This window comes from Nicotiana tomentosiformis, chromosome 5 (assembly GCF_000390325.3).
Source record: "Nicotiana tomentosiformis chromosome 5, ASM39032v3, whole genome shotgun sequence".
Taxonomy (NCBI): domain Eukaryota; kingdom Viridiplantae; phylum Streptophyta; class Magnoliopsida; order Solanales; family Solanaceae; genus Nicotiana; species Nicotiana tomentosiformis.
Genome location: NC_090816.1, coordinates 19559212 through 19568281, shown reverse-complemented (window position 1 = coordinate 19568281; position 9070 = coordinate 19559212). Strand labels below are relative to the sequence as shown.

The 9070-nt window shown below is 37.9% G+C and overlaps 1 long non-coding RNA gene across 1 annotated transcript; it reads left to right on the top strand.

Moving 5' to 3' along the window:
* The first annotated feature begins 2526 nt into the window (after window positions 1–2526).
* Window positions 2527–3023, top strand: LOC108946263 (uncharacterized). The gene is made up of 2 exons (XR_001970567.3): window positions 2527–2868; window positions 2956–3023. It is a non-coding gene; the product is annotated as an uncharacterized lncRNA (long non-coding RNA).
* Window positions 3024–9070: the final 6047 nt, after the last annotated feature.

Here is a 9070-nt window from a genome sequence, read left to right as displayed (position 1 = left end):
GGTGTTCCATGTGTCTATGCTCCGAAAATATCACGGTGATCCATCCCATGTGTTAGATTTCAGCTCAGTTCAATTGGACAAAGATTTGACTTACGAGGAGGAGCCGGTGGCTATTCTAGCCCAGCAGGTCCGACAGTTGAGGTTTAAGAGTTATCCTTCAGTTCGGGTGCAATGGAGAGGTCAGTCGGTAGAGGCATCTACCTAGGAGTCCGAATCGGACATGCGGAGTAAATATCCACACCTTTTCTCCAACTCAAGTACTGTTTTTTCTAACTCCATTCGAGGACGAACGTTTGTTTTAGAGGTGGAGAATGTGATGACCCAAAATGTCATCTTTAAATTTAATAAGTAATTCTGTGTTCTAAGAACTCGGAAAGCACCATTTATCATTTCTCGACTTGCGTGCGTAGTCTGTACATTTTTCCGGAAAGGTTTTATGTGAAAAATGGATTAAAATGGGAAATAGAGCTTTAAAACTCAACTTAGTTGACTTTGGTCAACATTTTGAGCAAACGGACCCGGATTAGTGTTTTAAAAATTCTGGTAGGTTCGTATCGTGATTTGGGACTTGGGCGTATGTCCGAAATCGAATTCCAAGGTCCCTAGCCCGAGTTATGGAATTTTGATGAAACATTAAAAGCTTGAAAGCTTAATGATTTCTCAGAAATTACTGATGTTGGATTTATTGACCTCGGGTCCGTATTTTGGTTCCGGAGCCCGTATATGTCCATTTGATATCGGAATTAGACAAATTTGGTATGGTTGAACTTGTATCGGAACGGGTGTTCGGATTTCGCGAGTTTTTCCGGGATTTGAGACGTGGGTCCCACTGCCGAATATTTTAATAAATTTCGGATTTTTATCTGGAAAATTTGTAAATTCATATGGAATTAATTCCTATGATTAGTATTGAATATATTGAATTATTTGTGAATAGATTTGAAGCTTTCGGAGGCAAATTTAAAAGGAAAAGTTGTGGTTGAATAATTGATTGGAATTTGCAAGGCGAGGTAAGTGTCGGGGTTAACCTTAACTTGAGGGAATAGAACCCTTAAATTATTTGTTATGTGAATTGCATGTGCACGACGTATAGGCGAGGTGACGAGTGTCTATACGTCGTCAAATTAATTGTTTTCATGCTTACTTGAAAAAAAATCATAAATTATTTTTAATCATAAATTAATTATTCTAATAATTATTTCTCTCTTATTCTTTATCAAAATATTAATTCTTGAATTTCTGTATTAATTGTTACATGCTATTTGAATTATGTGTTTTAATTGTTATTTGACATTTAGTATATTAAATATTAAACTGCCTATTTCCTCCCTCATTTCTATAATAAATTGCTAGTTGTCATTGTTTGTTTCATAATTAAATTATAATTATTGTATGCTTGTTGTCTTATGATTTTATATTAATTGTTGTGTTTATTGAGGAATTTCTTCTATAAGAATTGATTGAAATGGAAATATTGGAGGATCGGGTTGCACGCCGCAACAGACTTATTAAAAGTTAACATTGGAGGATCGGGTTGCACGCCGCAGCAGACTTGTTAAAAAGTTAATATTGGAGGATCGGGTTGCACGTCGCAACAGACTTGTTAAAAAGTTAATATTGGAGGATCGAGTTGCACGCCGCAACAGACTTATTAAAAGTCAATATTGGGGGATCGGATTGCACGACGCAATGGACTTAATGAAAAGTCAATATTGGGGAATCGGATTGCACGCCGCAACAGACTTATTTAAACAGACTTATTAAAAAGTCTATATATATACTTGATTGAAATAAATATATGACAGACTTGATTAAAAATGGATATATTGTGAGAGCGGGTTGCACGCTGCAACAGAATTGAATGTGAATATATTGTGAGAGCGGGTTGCACGCTGCAACAGAATTGGTTGAAATAATAATGGATTATGACTGCTGGGTTGGTTTCAATTATTATAAATGAGTTACCTGATTTATTTATATTATTTGTTGTTATTATCAATATTGCGTACAGGTTAATCTAAGTGAACCACCTTAGCCTCGTCACTACTTCGTCGAGGTTAGGCTCAGCACTTACCAGTACATGGGGTTGGTTGTACTGATACTATACTCTGCACTTCTTGTGCAGATTTTGGAGTTGGTCCCAGCGGCGTACCATAGACTTGCTAGAATTTCAGCTACCAGAGGAGACTTGAGGTATAACTGCATGGCGTCCGCAGTTCTGAAGTCCCCGTCTATTGTACTTTAGCTGTGTGTTTATTTTCAGACAGCTTTATTTTATTCAGACCTTTATTTGTATTTATTCTAGAAGCTCGTGCACTTGTGACACCAATTCTGGGATGGTATTTAGACACCGTTGTTATTATGAATTATTTCAAAATTACTTCCGCATTTGCTTCCTTGTTGTTAATAAATTTAAAATTATTTTAAAAATGGATAATGTTATTCTAACGTTGGCTTGCCTAGCAAGTAAAATGTTAGGCGCCATCATGGTCCGAAGGTGAGAATTTCGGGTCGTGATATCAACCTCCTCGCAGTGCTGCTTGGGAAGGCGATGTATATTCTCAGGTGTTCGGAAATGACAAAAGTGGGTATGTTCGTGGTTTAGGACTTGGTCCAACTCCTTCTGCGCTATGGGGTAGTAGATCTTCCTTGGGAAATATTGTTGCAGAGAATTCGTCTAATGAGACCGTACAAAGGTCAACACACGAGATAACCGAGTTAAAGGATAAACACAATGAAGAAATGAATCTGATAAAATAAAATCAGGAGAAGATGCAATAAGAATTAATCCAAATGAGACAATTGATGCGCAAATATGTTTCTAATGAATCTATACCTCAAAATATCAATGGCACCTCAAATGAACAGGTGACTCGATTTCAGAAGTTATAGACATTCTTAATGATGTTTCAATCTTATAAAAATATTGTTATCTAATGTGTTAATATTTGTTAGGTCCCTGACGCCAACCGTGGCCATGAACGAGTACCACAAACATCAAGGATACCTAGTGTTGCTGAAAATACTTCACTGTCTCACGGTACTACTCATCTTTATCCTTCGGTGCTACTATTTGAGTTTTCTATTGATTGAATTTTCCTCCAATTTTTTTATCATTAGAATCTGATTTCATGTAAACTTGCAAGAAATGGAAACAAGATATAGTTTCGACTTACATGCTTCCATAATTCGATTCTAACTTTATCAGTATTAGTACCATTTACATAAGAAATAAAAGTCCATTGGCAAGAATAATGTTACAATATGTTATAATGCACAGATGACCTGCTAGGCCTAATGCAAAATGACAAAGGCAACAATCAATAAGAGAGCAATAGATAATGAAATAGCAGTCATGAAACTGAGGTCTTCATAGACCATTTGAAGCACCAATAAGGTCTGTAAGGTAACACACATGGCAGATGACTTGCTAGCGAGTATAATCCTACGATATATTACAAACAGGGCAGCTGCTTCTTTAATGCCTTCTCCTTTATCAGCTTTCTCATCTTGGCTGTTTCATCCCACATTTGTAACTCCGCATAGATATTAGACAATACGATATATGCTGAAGTATCATCTAGATCGATACATAGAATCTTCTCAGCATCATATTTTCCCAAGACAAAGTCTCTGTTAGCTTAATGATGTGTATTCTGATCTCGGCTTTAGAACGTGTTTGGGCAGAGTTGGCACCTTAGAGTGTGAAGGCAGCTTCATTTCTAGTAGCATCCTGACAGGTTGCTTTTGGGATTGGTTACCTCTGTATAAATATTTTGAAGGGAAGCTAATACACTTTCCTGACTGTTCCAGTTGAACTCCTTCTTTTTGAGCTTCTTTTGGGGTTTGTTTTTGTAAGGAAAGATGAAGATTGACAAAGAACCTGTGGATGATATCTGTTCTGATAATAGAGAGACAAAGTGGGCACATAATATGTTGTAGCGGGATGCATTTCCCAACAAGCCTTAGTAAACAGATGCAGCTTCCAAACAAGCTGTTTATGCACCAGCTTCGATAGTAGCAGCTGCATTTGGTATACCTGTTACAGTAGTTTTTACCTCCTTAGTATACTGGCCCTGATCCTTAGAATTTTACCTCCTTAGTTCTACATAACACTGCCACTGTACCACTACCAAACAAATGAAGTTTTCTTCTTCTATTGGTTCAAATGAAGTGCTCAATAACCAAAAACAATATGATTTATTTTCTTCAGTGATTGGTATTCTTCTATATATTCTTGAATCAGAAATATAAACATGTGTCCTCGATGCATATCGCATCGATGTCAGGTACTTTGGACTAACTATTTGAAAACATCCTAGCTAAGGCACGATCAACAGGAACATCAGTCCGTTTTGTTCGTCAACAATAGGTCTCATTGAGTCTTGATTGTGGTTTCTTCTTTCTAGACCTTTGTGCTAAGGTTATTGATCAGACAAGAACAATGGCTGATGTGTGGAGCTTTCTTTGTTTTTGTTTTTTTTTTCCTTTTTTTTGTATAATGGAATCTAAGGTGATGGAATTTTCAAGATGTTTTTTCATATTATACTTTGTCCTTTAACACAATTATTTTATAATTTCAGGTCATAATGTACGATAATTTAGCGGTTGGAAGATTTCAAAATGATGAAAAGTTGCGAAAATCATTTGAAGACCATCGTTCGTCTGGATTAGTAATATGATGACATTAGCTATTTAGTCCAAACAATATATTTTTATGTTTTAATTTACTGTGATATTAATATTTTTGATTAGTACTTTTGTTTGTTAATATTTAATGAGATATATTATGTTAATTTTGAATTAATATTAATATATTTTATTTTTTGGGTCATATTCTATACAAATGTAGTAACTATTATTAATTGTGGCTATTATTGCTATTATCGCTTGTGACTTTTAGCGCTAATTTAGTTTAATATACCAGCTATAAAAATCGATGATAAAAGGGTAAATTAAGATATTTTCATAAGGGATATTGCAACCGTTATAATTGATGTAAAAGAATTACCGTTAAAGATATTGACTTTCAGCGGCCATTTAGTTAAACATATTAGCCTTTAAAATGGACGCTAAAAGGGAAAACTAAGATGTTTTAAGAAGGCATACTATGGCCATTTTAATTGCCACAAAATAATTGTCGTTAAAGATGCGAACTTTTACCGGCAATTATTTTGAATTTAGCGGCTATAAAAATGGATGCTAAAAAAGTATAATTAGTCGTTTGGATTGAATTTAGTAGCCATTATAATTGCCGCAAACAATTACCGTTAGAGATGCAAACTTTTAGTGACAATTAATTTGAATTTAGCGGCTATAAAAATAGATGCTAAAGATGTATAGTTAGCCATTTTGGATTGAATTTAGTAGCCATTATAATTGCTGCCAATAATTGCCGTTAAAGATAATAATTTTTAGCGGCAATAAATCACACTTTTTACCAGCTTTTGCTAGAAACGCCGCTAAAGGCTTTGCCGACCCCGGCATCAGCGGCAAAACACTAATGGCCGGTAAAAGATACATCGGCTTTTGTTATTGCCGCTAAAGCTATTTTGTATTGCCGCCAAAGGCTTTTTTTGTAGTAGTGTGAGGTCATTGGACCTAGAATAGGTACTATCGGATTTGATTGCAGTATATATGGACGAATAATATCAGAGGCCAGCTTAGAATTTAGACTATGGTTCCTGTCGGACGAGAGAGGGCTTCATGACTTGTTGATCTGATGAGTGGTTACGAGTTTCTGCGTGTTTCTTTCATCATCGGCAGTGTACTAAGGTTTTGAACGTGGTTTTATTTTATATGAGGTTTATTATCGGTACCGGGTTTATTTTGAGCAGTTATTGTCGTCAGAAGTTATTGCTACGAGTACGAGAGTTATGAGGTATATCATGTGATTACAACTTGGGTTATGGTTATGACTTGATACAGCTTGTTCAGACTTATACAGTGTGTAGATGCGAGATTCAGGTCTTATATAAAATTTTGAATGATGGAAATTGGATTGTGTGGTTTACGAGCTACGGTTGAAGTAATGATCTTCAGTTATGTTGTGTTGTCGGGCCTATATGGAATAAAGTAATGTGGGATCACCCCCGGGTATGTGCATGGTAAGGGTACACAGTGATTTGATGGCTTACGAACAACTCTTGACACGTTCGAGGACCAACGTATGTTTAAGTGGGGGAGAATGTAACGACTCAGCCGATCGTTTTGAGCATTTGCATTCCATTCAGCTATTTGAAGTCTTGATCAGCATCATATGGTGCATTATGACTTGTATAAATCGTCGACTTTGATTTTCAGGTTTTTCGGAAGTAATTTGGAAGAATAGATTTTATGTTTGAAGCTTTAGGTTGGAAGAGTTGATCAAGTTTGACTTTTGTGTATTTGACCCGGAACGGAGTTTCGATGGTTCCATTAGGTCCGGATGGTGATTTTAGACTCGTGTATATCCCCCGATTGGCATTTGGATTTTTCTAGAAGGTTTCGGCGCTAATTGGAGAAAGTTGAAAATTTGAAGGTTTGAAAAGTTCATAAGTTTGACCGAGAGTTGACTTTGAAGAAACCGGATTCAGATTGTGGTTCCGGGAATTGGAATAGCTTCGTTATGTCATTTTGGATTTGTGTGCAAAATTTGAGTTCATTCCGAGTTGATTTGATATGGTTCGACACGAGTTTTGGAAATCGAAAGTTTTAAAAAAATTTAAGTTTGAATTGTGGTACGATTCGTCGTTTCGATGTTGTTATATTTGATTTGAGGCCTCGAGTAGGCCCGTAATATATTTTGAGACTTGTTGGTATATTCAGACAGGATCCCGAGGGGCTTGGGTGAGTTTCGGGGTAGTTTTGGACCATTTCTAGGCCATTCTTAATTCTTGGTTTTTGGCTATAGAGGTGTACATCGCGGTCGCGAACATCTGACCGCATTCGGGAAGAGCAAATATTAGTTTGGGGCTTTGTGAATCGCGATCACAAAAGTATTTTCGCAATCGCGTAGAAGGAAATTTCAATTGCACAACGCTGATTTTGGGAGCTTATAACTCGCAATCAATAAGGAATTTGGAGATGATACCAAATGAGAGTTGTAACCCTTGATGTCTAGTTTTCAGAAAGGCAAACCATTTGCCATTTGGAGTTTATTACAAAACGTTATGATCATTATACTAGAGGCTGCCTGGGAAGAGTTTGGAAATCGTTGTTGAAGAATTTGTGCATCTCGATCGCGAAGATATGTCCTCGATCGCGAAGAAGGAAGCCTGGTGTAACGATCCGATCGGTCGTTTTGAGATCTAGCGCGTCATTCAGTGATTTGAGACCCTGAGCATCCTCACTTCAGGTATTATGACTTGTACGTGTGGTCCGAATTTAATTTCGGGAAGTTCAGAGTTGATTTGGAAAGAAAATTCTAATTTCGGAAGCTTTAAGTTGGAGGAATTGATTAAAGGGTGATTTTTGAGTAAACGGCCTCAGAATCGGGATTTTAAGGTTCCAACAAGTTCTTATGATGATTTTGGACTTAGGCGTGTGTCCGGATCGGGTTTTGGATGACCCGGGAACGTTTCGACTCCTATTGTGGAAGTTGGCATTTTGGAAGGATTTCATAAATTTGGGTTGGAGTGCATTTGAATGATTTCGATGTCCGTTTGGGATTTTGAGTCTGGGAATAGCTCCGTATGATGATTCTGGTATTGGGAGCGCGTCCGGATGTGGATTTGGAGGTCTGTAGGTCATTTCTTGGGTAATTTGGCGAAAGTTAGAAATTTGAAGGTTTTTGAGAAGTTTGGCCGAGAGTGGCCTTTTTAATATCGGGGTCGGATTCCGATTTCAGAAGTTGGAGTAGGTCCGTAATGTCGAATGTGACTTGTGTGCAAAATTTGAGGTCAATCGGACGTGATTTGATAGGTTTCGGCATCGATTGTAGATGTTTGAAGTTTCAAAGTTCATTAAGCTTGAATTGGGGTGCAATTCATGATTTAGATGTTATTTGATGTGATTTGAGGCCTCGAGCAGGTCCATGTTATATTATTGGACTGGTTGGTGTGATTGGACGGGGTCCCGAGGGCCTCAGGTGAGTTTAGATGCTTAACAGAGATTGATTTTTGGACTAAGGAAAATGCTAAGGCAACTCGTATCTGGTGTAACCGCATCTGCGAGGTTTTGGCCGCAGGTGCGGAGCCGCAGAAGCGGTTCTGGATGGGGAAGGCTGGGATCGCAAATGCGGTCAAGTTACACAGAAGCGGGACTGCACCTGTGCACGATAAACCGCAGAAGCGGAGGCGCGTAAGCGCTTCTAGGTCGCAGATGCGGGAAACGTTGGGCTGAGCTTGAACCACACCAGTGATGGATTTTCCGCAGGTGCGGAGCCGCAGAAGCAGCTATTGCACCGCAGGTGCAAGGATCGCTGGGCAGTGAGGTTTTATAAAATGGGGTTTTGGCTCATTTTCACTTTATTTCGTCCATGGGAGCCGATTTTGGAGCAGTTTTGGAGTGCCATCTTCATCAACTATAATAAGGTAAGTGATTTCTTCACATTGTGAGTTAAATGCATAGTTTTTACATGGATTCAAGCATGAAAATTTGTAGAAATTTGGGATTTTGAAGAGAAACCTAGAAATTGGTATTTTTGGAATTTGATCACGAATTTGGGCATGAAATTGAGAATAAATTATATATTGGAGTCTGTAGTGCTATGGGTAGTGTTTGTCTTCGAAAATTTTCGAAATCCGGGTACCTGGGCCCTAGGGTTACTTTATTGATTTTTCGAGCGGAGTTGGAAATTGTTATAAATTGATTAATTATGAGTATTAGAGTACATTTTGATCGGGTTGCATCTTAATTGACTAGTTTGGAGCGACGGGTATCGGTTTGAGGTGTTAGAGAGGCTTTGGAGTTGGTTATGGAATTTCAGAGCGAGGTAAGTCTCCTGTCTAACTCTGTGAGGGGCAAATTACCCCTAGGTCTTGCATATGGATGTATGCTATTTGTTGTGGGGGCTACGTACGCGCGAGGTGACGAGAGTCCGTATGTAGCTAAATTCATGTTATTGTCCGGGTAGGCTTAGGTTCACATC